The sequence below is a fragment of the Rana temporaria genome, chromosome 7 (genome assembly GCF_905171775.1).
Source record: "Rana temporaria chromosome 7, aRanTem1.1, whole genome shotgun sequence".
Taxonomy (NCBI): Eukaryota; Metazoa; Chordata; class Amphibia; order Anura; family Ranidae; genus Rana; species Rana temporaria.
The window spans coordinates 8,235,139-8,249,995 of record NC_053495.1 but is presented as its reverse complement, the minus strand read 5'-3'; positions in this window follow the sequence as shown (position 1 = coordinate 8,249,995).

Below are 14,857 nucleotides of genomic sequence, written 5' to 3'. Positions count from 1 at the left end.
TGATGACCATTTAGCGGATATGGGGAGATTCACATTCATCTATGTGCACTTCTACTATAAATGTTGTCAATAGGTCATTTAGACCGTGTATTATAACTACACTTCTGCCCATCACCTAGAAGGTCTCTACTTCAATAAGAGAATAGTCCTCAATAAGATAATCTCTAGATATTTACCCTTTCGAGGTAATTACTATTATCTATATTACCTAGTAAGGATCACCATTAAGATCACTTTGGGAGCCTCTTCATATATTACTAGCTAACATTCTCCTTTGTTTGCTAACTAATTATCAATTATTATTCATCATTTACCTACCATTGGATTGCCATGAGATTATGGTGGCTTTAATATACATTTTTCATATACACCTTTCATCTTTAAATGTAGCCACCTAAGACCGAGGGGATATTTCGTTCTCCAACTACTAGCCTATGATAGTTGGGCCCTGGTTCATATATTTGACCTTATCCCCCTAGAACTATACACCTACTTGTACCTTATACTTTATATTTCCCTCATTCAACCTTTATACACAATTTCCTTTTATCCAGTCTGTATATCTATACTTGCCCATGATTGTCCATTTAGGGCTCACTACAGCAGAGCAGGTTGCTTATTGTTATACTGTGATATTAGTAGTGTTTATAGATCTGCGCTTATATTGCTGACGTTTCATTTATATTATTGGCCTCATTTGGGACGCCGAGGCATAAATATGCAAATAGAACGATCCAAGGGCTCACCCCCTTTATATATGATTCGATGGGAAACCAATGCAAATAAACACGATTGGCTACCGCCGCTGGTGGGAGGTGTTTTGCATAATGAAGTCGGCTATATGGGCAACCCTCTGCTGTATGCGTGCACCCGCTTCTGAAGACGTATCCGAACGAAACGTACGTAAAGCGGATACACGCATACACGCACGCACTTCCGGTTTCCAGCTGGTCGTTGGTGGAACGCACGCCGTTTCCAGGCTATTGCCGACACTTCCTGGTACACGCAGTGCGGCGCTAGGAGTTATGCTAGCTTTTGTTAGCCACTCCACCTGCTACTTCGGTTTTTAGTTTTTATCCTACATAGAGTATATTCCTTGCTCTATTGTTTTTTATTACCCAGTATTTTTATTTATTATTATTTTTACATTTTATACACTGCGCATGTCATTGCTAGTGTTAATAAATCAGCGTTTGATCAAACATACTACGCTATGCTAGTTCATTTGCTTTGTTGGAGGATTGCTGACCAATAAACGGTACCCCCATTCCTGAACCCGGAATTCCACCAATAAGGAGGAAAGGAAACACCAAGGACATCAGAGGAACCGTGGGAGATCCTAGAATCGTTGGAGGCATACTTCTTGCACTGTACCCCTGCAGGGGTTAGTGCCTCTGGTGAGTGGGGACCCAAAGGGGGAGCACCGTGATCACTGCGTGGAATTGTCACCAATGTTCAATTGAGCACCCACCTTTTTAGGTGCACCTTTACAAGCACGGATCCCTTCAATTCTTGGATGGACTTTATCCCTTGTTAATTCATTTAATTGGCACTTTGTATGAAGACTGTCCTTTATATTGCTTCACAGCTTTGGACTATTTTTATTTTCCATTTTTCATTTTTTCATTTTTTATCTTCTATACACTTAATACCTATGATGATTGATTGTCTCACTGTATTTTACTAATTGAGTTACCGTCTGCATTTATTATTATATTTCACTTCCCATATATTTATGGGTCTTATGAGTATATTGCACCCACTTAGTGGAAACACACACACAGGCTAGCGCATAGCCTAGTAGTGATAGCACAGCTTGGGTTACTCGTATAGTGTACCACCTTTGGTTGAGTTCAGTCTTTACATGCTAGCTTCTGGTCACTGATATTACACTTACTACTCAGCATTTGTTGGTTTCCACGGTTTACTAACATTTACGTATTCACTTATTCACGCACCTCTTAGGGTCACTGTCTACTATATTTTAATATTTACACAGTTTATAAGTAGGCAGCGCCACCACCCCATTCCATTTTCCATGTCCCTTCCCACCCAGAAAGCCTTGTCACTTACTTAATCTATCTATGTTCGCAGCTGACACCCCCATTCAGGTGTCAGGCCCCTTTTCGAGCGCCAGAGGCCTGAATTACAGTGGGGTGGTATTTGGAAGCACCTGATTAGAGGAATAGGCTCTAATAGGCGTCCAAAAATGTGAATAGCGGGTGCAACGCTGTGCGTTCGCTATTCAGTCAGCTGTGTGTTAGCAAAGGGAAGGAATTCTGCTTTGCTAACACTGACCTTCCTCTCAGCCAATCAGGTGCACCGGGTCTCTGTTACCTGTCACCTGATTGGCTGAAAGGACAGGCGCTGTGATTGGACGCCTAGGTGTCCAATCACAGGAGAGGACGAGCGGGCGGGAAGAGAAGAAGGAATGGAGAACACTCGCCGCCTGCTGCCGACCGCCGTCACCCACTGCCCACCCGAGACAAGGTAAGGGCCGGGCAGACGGCAGTCGGGGGGCACAGTGGCAGCACTCGTGGCACAGTGGCAACACTCGGGGCACAGTGGCAGCACTCGGGGGAAAATATCAGCGTTTGTCGGGCAAAGTGGCAACATTAAATGGGCGCAGTGGCTGCGTTTGGCACAGTGGCTGCGTTTGATGGGCACAGTGGCTGCATTCAATGGCACAGTGGCTGTGTTTGATGGCACAGTGGCAGCGTTTGATGGCAAAGTGGCTGCGTTTGAGGGCACAGTGGCAGCGTTTGATGGCAAAGTGGCTGCATTTGAGGGCACAGTGGCCGCGTTTGGCATAGTGGCTGCATTTGATGGGCACAGTGGCAGCATTTGGGGCACAGTGGCTGTGTTTGGTACAGTGGCTGCGTTTGATGGGCACAGTGGCTGCGTTTCGTACAGTGGCTGCGCTTGATGGGCACAGTGGCAGCGTTTGATGGCAAAGTGGCTGCGTTTGAGGGCACAGTGGCCGTGTTTGGCATAGTGGCTGCATTTGATGGGCACAGTGGCAGCAATTGGGGCACAGTGGCTGCGTTTGGTACAGTGGCTGCGTTTGACGGGCACAGTGGTTGCGTTTGGTACAGTGGCTGCGTTTGATGGGCACAGTGGCTGCGTTTGATGGGCACAGTGGCAGCGTTTGTTACAGTGACTGCGTTTGATGGGCACAGTGGCAGCGTTTGTTACAGTGACTGCGTTTGATGGGCACAGTGGCTGCGTTTGGTACAGGGGCTGCGTTTGATGGGCACAGTGAGGCTGCAATTGATGTTTTTTTTCTGAATTTTTCAGTTTGCGCCCCCCCAAAAAAATTGAGCACCAGCCGCCACTGCCTGTTATAGTGTAATATACAATTTATTACATCCGACCAGACTGCACACATGAGAAGGGAGTATGCATACCATGGTCTGTAGGTGTATATGGAGAATACCTCATCATTTCTCCTCTTGCAGAACACAGCAATGTAAGTGATAATTATTTTCTGTTTACTCATCCTCATAAATAAAATATAAATAAGTTCTGAGCAGCCAGCCAATTAAAATACATTTTCTGTCACCGTGCAGGAAAAGCGCGTCGGTTTGTCTTCGGCGAGAGTGACGTTGTCGAAATTTTGACCTGAGTGATGTGACTGGACAGGTTCCAGAACTGCAGGCGGATTCCCTGTGAAATAAATGTGATTTCTGTTATAATAAGGTGTCAGGATCGGCTGGCCCCCGATCCACCGCGCTAAACACGACTGCGCTGCCAAGGCTCCCTCGCTCTTTAAATGAGCAAAATAATTTGTTCTATTTTTACTTCTCCAGGGTTTTTGCTTGTCGAAAACGGCAAGAAGTCCCGTAATGACTTTACGTAATAGCGCCATGCGGAGCGGGCGCAACGTTTTACACGTGTCTAGCGAAATCGGGTTTTGTCTGTCGTCACAATTTACACCGGTCGGTGTAGAGCCATACCGATACCTCAGGTGCAGAGCAATACCGATAGCGCAGGTGCAGAGCCATACTGATACCTCAGGTGCAGAGCAATACCGATACCTCAGGTGAAGAGCCATACCGATACCTCAGGTGCAGAGCCATACCGATACCTCAGGTGCAGAGCCATACCGATACCTCAGGTGCAGAGCCATACCGATACCTCAGGTGCAGAGCCATACCGATAGCGCAGGTGCAGAGCCATACCAATACCTCAGGTGCAGAGCCATACCGATACCTCAGGTGCAGAGCCATACCGATACCTCAGGTGCAGAGCAATACCGATAGCGCAGGTGCAGAGCCATACTGATACCTCAGGTGCAGAGCAATACCGATAGCGCAGGTGCAGAGCCATACTGATACCTCAGGTGCAGAGCCATACCGATACCTCAGGTGCAGAGCCATACCGATACCTCAGGTGCAGAGCCATACCGATACCTCAAGTGCAGAGCCATACCGATACCTCAGGTGCCGAGCCATACCGATACCTCAGGTGCAGAGCCATACCGATACCTCAGGTGCAGAGCCATACCGATACCTCAGGTGCAGAGCCATACCGATAGCGCAGGTGCAGAGCCATACCGATAGCGCAGGTGCAGAGCCATACCGATAGCGCAGGGGCAGAGCCATACCAATACCGCAGGTGCAGAGCCATACCGAAACCTCAGGTGCAGAGCCATACCGATACCTCAGGTGCAGAGCCATACCGATACCTCAGGTGCAGAGCCATACCGATACCTCAGGTGTAGAGCCATACCGATACCTCAGGTGAAGAGCCATACCGATACCTCAGGTGCAGAGCCATACCGATACCTCAGGTGCAGAGCCATACCGATACCTCAGGTGCAGAGCCATACTGATACCTCAGGTGCAGAGCCATACCGATACCTCAGGTGCAGAGCCATACTGATAGCGCAGGTGCAGAGCCATACCGATAGCGCAGGTGCAGAGCCATACCGATAGCGCAGGGGCAGAGCCATACCAATACCGCAGGTGCAGAGCCATACCGAAACCTCAGGTGCAGAGCCATACCGATACCTCAGGTGCAGAGCCATACCGATACCTCAGGTGCAGAGCCATACCGATACCTCAGGTGTAGAGCCATACCGATACCTCAGGTGAAGAGCCATACCGATACCTCAGGTGCAGAGCCATACCGATACCTCAGGTGCAGAGCCATACCGATACCTCAGGTGCAGAGCCATACTGATACCTCAGGTGCAGAGCCATACCGATACCTCAGGTGCAGAGCCATACTGATAGCGCAGGTGCAGAGCTATATCTATACCGCAGGTGCAGAGCAATACCGATACCGTAGGTTCACAGCCTTACCATAACTGCAGGTGAGAGCCGTACCATTACTGCAGGTGCACAGCTGTGTGGTTATTGCAGATGCACAGACGTACCTTTACTGCAGGTGCAGAGCCATTCTTTTACATTGCTTCCAGTTGTATATGATACTATAAACAGTAACATGCTTAAACAGTATTGAATATCCATTGGCCTTGCACAGTCTCTTGATGTAACCCTTGTACGGTACAAACCCTGTGAGAAACAACATTTTGCTTGACATGGAGATCTGTCCATTCTATGGAATGTTTGTATAGACACATATGTCTGTAGTTCCTCATGACATGGGCACACCTGGCACACCCTGTGCGCACACCTATGGTATAGACACATGTGTCTGTAGTTCCTCATGACATGGGCACACCTGGCACACCCTGTGCACACACCTATGGTATAGACACAAGTGTCTGTAGTTCCTCATGACATGGGCATGGGTGCTTCCAGCATGCAGGCCGCCATCACTGCAGAGTGCCCCTTCCATCCGTCGGGATCTTCAGATTTATTTATTTTTTTACATATTTTAGGTTTTTAGAAAACAACACATAAGATGTCTTTGGTGAAGTGTGACTGAGCAGCTGTGGAGCTCTGATATTCGGGTCACATCAATGCTCCGCATACAGATGTAATGAAAACACAGAAATGTTCTCCTGCCGCATGGTATCTCTGGGGAATGGAAGTCGCGGCTGATGAAAGGGGCCCTGAAACACTGAACATTGCCTCTACTGGTGACAACCAATCAGATGAATGACCATTTGGGTGTGCTGAGAACCTGGCAGCACTTACCACAAACACAGATAACTTTGATCTGCCAGTGGGTGGGTGCAGCGTGGTGCGGCAGCAATAACACACACTTAGGTGGATTCAGAGAGAGTTAGGCCGGCGTATCAGTAGATACGCCGACGTAACTCGGAATCTGCACCGTCCAATGTTTAAGTGTATTCTCAAACAGAGATACACTTAAACCTATCTAAGATACGACGGATTGCACCCGTCGTATCTTAGGGTGCAATATTTAGGCTGGCCGCTAGGTGGCGCTTCCATTGAGTTCGGCGTAGAATATGTAAATCACTAGATACGCCTATTCACGAACGTACGTGCGCCCGTCGCAGTAAAGATACGTCGTTTCCGTAAGAGATACGCCGCCTAAAGATAAAGATGCCCCCTAGGTGGCGTAGCCAATGTTAAGTATGGCCGTCGTTCCCGCGTCGAAATTTCTAAATTTTACGTCATTTGCGCAAGTCGTCCGTGAATAGGGCTGGACGTAATTTACGTCCACGTCGAAACCAATGCGTCCTTGCGGCATACTTTGCCGCAATGCACACTGGGATATGTACACGGACGGCGCATGCGCCGTTCGTAAAAAACGTCAATCACGTCGGGTCACAGTTAATATGCATAAAACACGCCCCCCACATCCTCATTTGAATTAGGCGAGCTTATGCCGGCCTATTCACGCTACGCCGCCGTAACTTAGAAGGCAAGTACTTTGTGAATACAGTACTTGCCTCTCTGACTTACGGCGGCGTAGTGTAAATACGCTACGCCGCCACAAAGATGCGCGCCCCTACCTGAATCCAGCTAACTCAGTCCAGGTGTGAATAATGGAATTTGAAGTCAATGAAAGACAGTTTACAACAAGCCCAGCGGACGGAAGCCCAACCAAGAACAGTCATGGGGGACAGCAACGTGTAGCAGAGCATTCCTCCGAACTGGTAGCATCCCTCTGGAGGGGCAGAATGTGGCCTGGCCAGTCCGAGCCTAACTGGGAACCTCGTCTGGAAGCTTTCCCTACCGCTACTACTGTACTACCTCCATGCTGAATGTGTGCCAACCAAGAATCCAGGGTTTTAAATAGACTCTGCCTGACCCAAGATGGCTGTAAACATCCAACTGGATTGCTGCCCCAGTGACCTAGGAAACCATAAAGCAGGCATGTCCAAAGTCCAGCTCGCGGGCCAATCGGACATGTATATCTTTTGTGGGCCCCAACGAATCCCCAAGTGCCACAAAAGATATACATGCTGGAGGGCACAGGGAGGAGGCGGGACGAGTGGTGTACATACAAGTGAATTTCCTGTTTGCATGGCGGCCTCGGCAATAGAAAGTCCCGTCTCCTCCTCTGCCATTGGATGATTGTTCTGTCCATCATAGGACTCACTATTTAGTGAAACAAGGACAAGGGTGAAAGCTCTGGAGTCGGCACCTGCAAGAACTTAGCAGGTGGAAAAGCAGAGACATAGTCAAAATCCAGGCCGGGGGTCAAACACAGGAAGGCAGTCTGGAGCAGAGGCAGGAGGTGTGGTTGTGATCAAGCTGGGGTCAAACACAGGAAGTCAATCTGGAACAGGCAAGGAGCAGGTCCGTGAAACCAGCCGGATTTAGAGCCAGGAGAGAAACCAGAGCAGGTTAGGGTTAGCCGGGGCGGTAACAGGTGATCAAACAGGAGCAAGGAACACAGGATACAGAGTTGACGATAATCCAGTTGGAGTCCTTATATAGGCCAGCAAAACACTGGTAATTAGCATGTTTGCATACGAATGTTAGCCGTTGCTAACGTGCATTCGCCGTTACGCGCCGATTGCTAATGCGCATGCGCGGATTAGCGCGCCCATAATGGGTATTGGCATATCTGACAGTTCTTCTCCGGTTTCTTCCCTGACGCTTCCAATCTCAGTAAACTCCATGGGCTGGATTCAAGAAGCAATTGCGCCTGTGTAACCATAGTTACACAGGCGCAATTGCTTACTTGCCCCGGCGTAACGAGTGCTCCTGATTCAGGAACCTCGTTACGCCGACTGCAGCCTAAGATATGCGCGGCATAAGGCTCTTATGCCCGCATATCTTAGGCTGCATTCTTGCGATGGCCGCTAGGTGGCGTTCCCGTTGTGCTCAGCGTATAGTATGCAAATTGCATACTAACGCCGATTCACAACGTTACGCGAGCCCTGCGTACGCAGTTTACGTCGTTTCCGTACGGCGGTTTTCGCGTAAGGCTGCCCCTGCTATTAGCAGGGGCAGCCAATGTTACGTATACCCGTCGTTCCCGCGTCGCGAAATTTGAATTTTACGTACTTTGCGTAAGTGATTGGTGAATGGCGCTGGACGCCATTCACGTTCACTTTGAAGAAAATTACGTCCTTGCGACGTCATTTGCCGCAATGCACGTCGGGAAAGTTTCCCGACGGCGCATGCGCTCTACGATCGGCGCGGGAATGCGCCTAATTTAAATGATTCCCGCCCCCTACGGGATCATTTAAATTGCGCGCGCTTACGCCGGGCATTTTGCCGGCGCGCCCATGCAATTTACGGAGCTACTGCTCCGTGAATCAAGGGCAGCGCAGTAAATTTGCGGGGGCGCAGGGCAAAAACGTTGCCCTGCGCCTCTGCAAAAAAAAACGCAAATGTACCTGAATCCAGCCCCATGTGGTTAATCTCTTGAGATGCATCTCCTAACCTAACCCCCCCAACAATTTCACAGAAGAACCATTTCATCCCCAGGAGATTTTTTTTTTAAGTCTCTGAAATAAAAAAAATGGCACTTTTGGTAGGCATTCACGCATTGAAAAACGATCAATTTATTTTTCTGATTAATCTCTCTGGATAAAATGAATCTATCCATAGTTGACAACCCATCCAATCAATATATCACACAAGGAAAGGTGGATTTCGATTGATAGTTGAAAGATTTGATCGCAAGTTATCGATTGCATCTCTGTTGTCACCTTGCAATCTCATCACCTGATTCATCGAAATCAATCACATTCATAAACAAAGCATCTCAGTGCTACACAGTTGATAATTTTCCACCCTGGTTGATGAACTCAGTTTGATTGAATCCAGTCTAAATCCAGTCGGAATCAATCAGAAGGGAAGGTTTCCTAATCTTGCCAATTTGATCATTTTGAGACGCGCATCAATCGGATAATAAAACTGAAGTGTACTGTAAATGGTGAGCATTAGTCTCAGCTAATCACTGTTGTATGGTTCAGATTTTCGGCTCGTCTGCTTTTCTTAGGCTGCCATGTATAAATCACGGGCCTACAATTGTGCACAGGCTGGCCTGGGAGCAGCAGAGCGCCAATAACAGTAAACACAAATGCTTTCAGATTCCCAGAGGACAGACTGAAGAGTAAGTAAGTTACCGCCACATTACGGGTCTGACGGCTGAAGAAAAGAAACCTTCTCAGAGCTCCGACTCCACAACCAACCACGAGCTTCCTTAAAGTGCTGTAGGTCCGGGTGAAGCACAATACCACCATACCTTCCTCAGTCTTCTCTCTGAAATGTTAAGTCACCATAAGCATAAGAGAACCTATTCTACTTAGTGGAGGAGGCAGTGCAGTCTACAGACAACACTCTTTTGTACAACATACATCCCCCAACAACCAACATGCCCTCCTCAGTCTTCTGTCCGAACAGTTAAGTCACCAAAAGCAGAGGAGAACCTATTCTACTAAGTGGAGGATACAGTTTGTTCCACGGATAACACTCCTCCTTTGTACAACAACCAGACCCTCAAAAATCCCGTGACCAAGTCCTGTCGTGACGAAACGTAGGGAGGCGGCGTTCTGACGTCACCGCGCATTTTCTCTACCCGGATACGGGCTGTGTGTTCCTAAGCTGGCCGGCTTTTATATGCTCTGTATACTTGAACGAATTGTAAGTGCAATTTCACTTATTTATATCAAATAAATTAAGGTTTTACACTATGTGAGCCCCTTTTATTCTTACATACCCTCGGATGGCACATCAGGAGTCTCTTTATCCATATCAAGGATACAGGTTACCAGGTTTCCAGCATCTGGGTTTCATATTGGACACCATCGATCCATATCTCTTACCAGGCTGTTTTTGATCTCTTATAATTTTGAGATCATCTCCATTCGGTAAGAGGCTTTATTTGACTGTGGTGGAGGTTCTTTCCTTTCAAGTACTTTCTCGTGTGGATTTGCTGTATACACTTGGGAGACTGTTTACACAGAATTTGCCTTTTTTTAGCGGACTTATCAATTTAAGATTTTTATTATTCTGAACATTCATGTGTTTTTTTCACTGAATATTTTTACACTTTAGCGCAATCTTTTCTCTTTTTTTTCCTCAAAAACCACCATCAGTCCGAAAGTCAAATCACCAAAAGTAGAAGAGAACCCGTTTTACTAAGAGGAGGAGGCAGTGCAGTCCATAGACACAACCCCTTTGTACAACATACACCCACAAAAAAACAACACATTTTCAGTCTCCTGTCTAAAGAGTCACATCACCAAATTCAGAAGACAACCTTCTCCCCCTCAGGCTTTTGCCCAAAATGGCAAATCACCAAAGCAGAAGAGAAACTACTCTACGGAGTGGAGGTGGTAGTGCAGGCAACAGATAACACTCCATTGTACGATATACCCACGAGTCTTCTGTCCGAAGAGTCAACTCACCAAAAGCAGAAGAGGACCCATTCTACTAAGTTGAAGAGGCATTGCAGTCTACAGACAACACTCCTTTGTACAACATACACACCCCCCAAAAAAAACACCATCTCCCCTTGAGTCTTTTGCCCAAAATGGCAAGTCACCAAAAGCACAAAATAACCTATTTTACTAAGTGGAGAAGGCAATGAAGGCGACAGACAACACTCCATTGTACGACATACAGTACACCCCCCCCCCCCCCCAGCAATTACCATTTCCACAAGTCTTCTGTCCGAAGAGTTGAGTCCCCAAAAGCAGAAAAGGACCCATTCTACTAAGTGGAAGAGGCAGTGTAGTCGACAGACAACACTCCTTTGTAAAACCATACACCCCCCACAACAACCACCATACCCGCCTCAGTCTTCTGTCCGGACAGTCAAATCACCAAAAGCAGAAGAGAACCTATTCTAATAAGTGGAGGAGGCAGTTTGGTCAACAGATAAAACACTCCTTTGTACAACAACCAGCCCTTCAACAACCAGTATTCTGTCCATAGAGTGAAGTCATCAAAAGTAGAAGAGAACTCATTCTATTCAGCGGAGGATGTAATGCGGTCAATGAACAACACTCTTTTTTGCAACATACACCCACCAACAACCACCATCCCCCCTCAGTCTTCTGTCCAAAGACACCAAATAAAGGAAGGGTATCTGTGACCGACCTAGCCGGGACAGAGGCTTTTGGAGGGGACTGAATGCTAGCCTCTTGCATACCGATTATGGGCTCTGGCATTTGGGGGAACGGTGCTCTTTGTGAGCTGTATGCCTGGGGTCCCTTGAGGTGGTGTTACTTGGATTCAGGCCCATGTCCCCCCAAGACACACAGACTCTGGGAACCCTGTATATGCCATATTAGAAATAGTGACTGATTCATAATGTTGGGACACATATTGTTAGAAGATGCTGATGTCAACTCCAGCCACCTGTCTGTCTGTTGTCTGCTTTAATGTAAATGAGTCTAGTATGGCTTCTAAGAGTCTTCCACCCATTGTTGGTTGTGCTAATTAACCCTGCAATTATATGAAGGAGTTCTGTGTTGATATGTATGATAATGTGTATTGTAGTTAGGGAGTCACATCGGCTGCTTTAAAAGATTAGTTAATTAGCTCATGTTAATTTATGTTTCTGGTTACAGGTGTATTGTTAGAGTAATATGAGCAGGAGGGGGGAACCTATTCTTTAACTGTATATTTTTTTTTCTCCACTTCAGACTCAACCAAAAAAAGGACAACGAGACTTGCTCACGGTTCATTTGCCCATAACGTCTCTTCTATGGTTTCGCATCATAAGTGGTTTATCCTTTTTTTTTTTTTTTTCTTTTTTCCCTTTTTTTTCTTTTTCCCTTTCCTTATTATTTATTATTTCTTTTATTTTTATTTCTTCCTCATTTTTTTACTTCAAAACAGGGGTTATTAATACATCTGTGTCTCCATGGAGATTGATTCCTTTCCCCCATCCCCTCCTCCCCATCCCTTCCCCTCCCTCCCCTTCCGACCTCTCTCACTTGGCTCTTCCCCACTAACACCTGCTTTCCTGCTTCTCTATCCGCCACAATGTTACCTCATACCATTAAATTGTATTTCTTTAGGCTTTAGGCGCCCATCACTTCTGCGTATCCCATTGTGTGCTTAAACCCTTTCCAGTTCTCCCACTACTCTTTGAACTCTTTAACTGTATATACGACTTGTATTCTTGTTCTAATAAAGTGTCCATGTTCAGCAATCAAACGAGTATCGTCTTGTTTTGTGCTTGTTAGCGGTTGGAATATCTGATATATATATTCAGACTGGGAAGTGGTATATGACGAAAGCACGCAGAGTTTGGGACGTTTCGTTACATTTGGTGGCAAGCAGTGGGATGCTTCCTGCAGTCTGGGACATCCAAACCTGACCTAGGTCTGTCACAGTACCCATTCTACTAAGTGAAGGATGCAGTACGATCCATGGACAGTACTCCTACAATATACACACCCCCAACAGTCATCACCCCCCCCCCCCAGTCTTCTGTCCAAAGACACCAAATACAGGAGGGGTGCCCATTCTACTAAGTGAAGGATGCAGTACGATCCATGGACAGTACTCCTACAATATACACACCCCCAACAGCCATCACCCCCCCCCTCAGTCTTCTGTCCAAAGACACCAAATACAGGAAGGGTACCTATTCTACTAAGTGAAGGATCCCTTAACGCTCACAAGCCGCATACAAATACCTTACGTGGGGTCACAATAAATTTACATAACACACGCCCACATCTTCCACATTTGAATTAAGCGGGCTTACGCCGGCCTATTTACGCTACGCCTCCGCAACTTTGCTTTGTGAATACTGTACTTGCCTGTCAAAGTTGCGGAGGCGTAACGTAAATAGGATACGTTACGCCCGCACAAAGATGCGCTCTCCTATGTGACTCCGGGCCTTAGGGTCAATAAATGATCGGGATAGCCTGGGCTCAGAGGAAGTGGGTTAAATGATGCTGATGCTCAGGCTGAGGATATCTAGTAGCAGAAAAGAAGTTCTGCAGGGGAGAGCTCTTGACTAAAGATGGAAAAATGCAATTAAAGATACTTTTTAATTGTATATCCTAATGGGCTATTTATTCCTATCTTGCTGGCTGTAGTTCTAATTTAGGTAGTTTAGCAAAAGACAATGGGCAGAGCTGACACCACTCCTTCCACAGAAATGCTGCGTGTTGTCAGCCCACGCCAGGTAATAATGAGCTTGCTGGATTCTTGGCAGATCAGGTATATTTCTGTAAACTGCAGGGTCACTAATTAGCCTGGGCTCAGAGGAAGTGGGTTTATTGATACTGACACTCAGGCGGAGGACAGCTAGTGGTAGAAAATCCGTTCTGCAGAGGCGAGCTCTGGACCGAAGGTGAAAAATATGCTCTTAAAGAAGAATTTTTAATTGTACAGTATGTTCGAATGGGCGATTTATGTATTATCTTGCTACTTCTGGCTGTAGTTCTACTTTAGGTAGTTTAGCAAAATACAATGGGCAGGGCTGACACCACTCCTTCCAAAGAAATTCTGTGTGTTGTCAGCTTACAACAGGCGGAAGATCAGGTATATTTCAGTACTTTCAAGGTCATTAAATGGTCGGGATAGCCTGGGCTCAGAGGAAGTGGGTTAAATGATCCTGATGCTCAGGCTGAGGACATCTAGTGGCAGAAAAGAGGTTCTGCAGGGGACAGCTCTGGACTTGCTGGGTCATTAAATAGAAAAAAAAAATGGGGAAATACTGTATGAATGTATTGCAGAGATGTACTGTAGAGATTTTTTTGACATAGACTTTTATTCTCAGCCTTGATTGGATAATAATAAATGCCGCAACCGCCGTATTACTATTCCCGCATTGGTAGCGAGGTGTGTGTGGCCTGCGGGCTGAACCCCGTAATGGATCCTTATTTCTCCATAAAAGATGAATGGGGAATGACGGATAGACAGGCTCCTGAAAACAGGAGATGGAATCCGGCTCACTGGAAAACACGGCTCATCACTCCGCCAGCCTCAGTCCGGCCGCTAACGGGTTAAATCCGCAGTCAGGGAAATCTGTGAATATTTATATATGTGGAGCTGTCAGAGAGATCCCAGCTCTGAGATCTCACCGTTCCCCCGCCATTCATCTCAGCAGCAAGTCACGACAAAGACAAATGTGATTCAAATCATTGCGGATTTGTACTTTCCGACTACCCGCCAAATCCTGGAAATATCCTTCATATATCCATCTCTTCCATAGATATCTATCCCTTATACATCCATCTCTTCCATAGATATCCCTCATACATCCATCTCTTCCATAGATATCTATCCCTCATATATCCATCTCTTCCATAGATATACATCCCTTATATATCCATCTCTTCCATAGATATCTATCCCTTATATATCCATCTCTTCCATAGATATCTATCCCTCATATATCCATCTCTTCCATAGATATACATCCCTTATATATCCATCTCTTCCATAGATATCTATCCCTTATATATCCATCTCTTCCATAGATATCTATCCCTCATATATCCATCTCTTCCATAGATATACATCCCTTATATATCCATCTCTTCCAT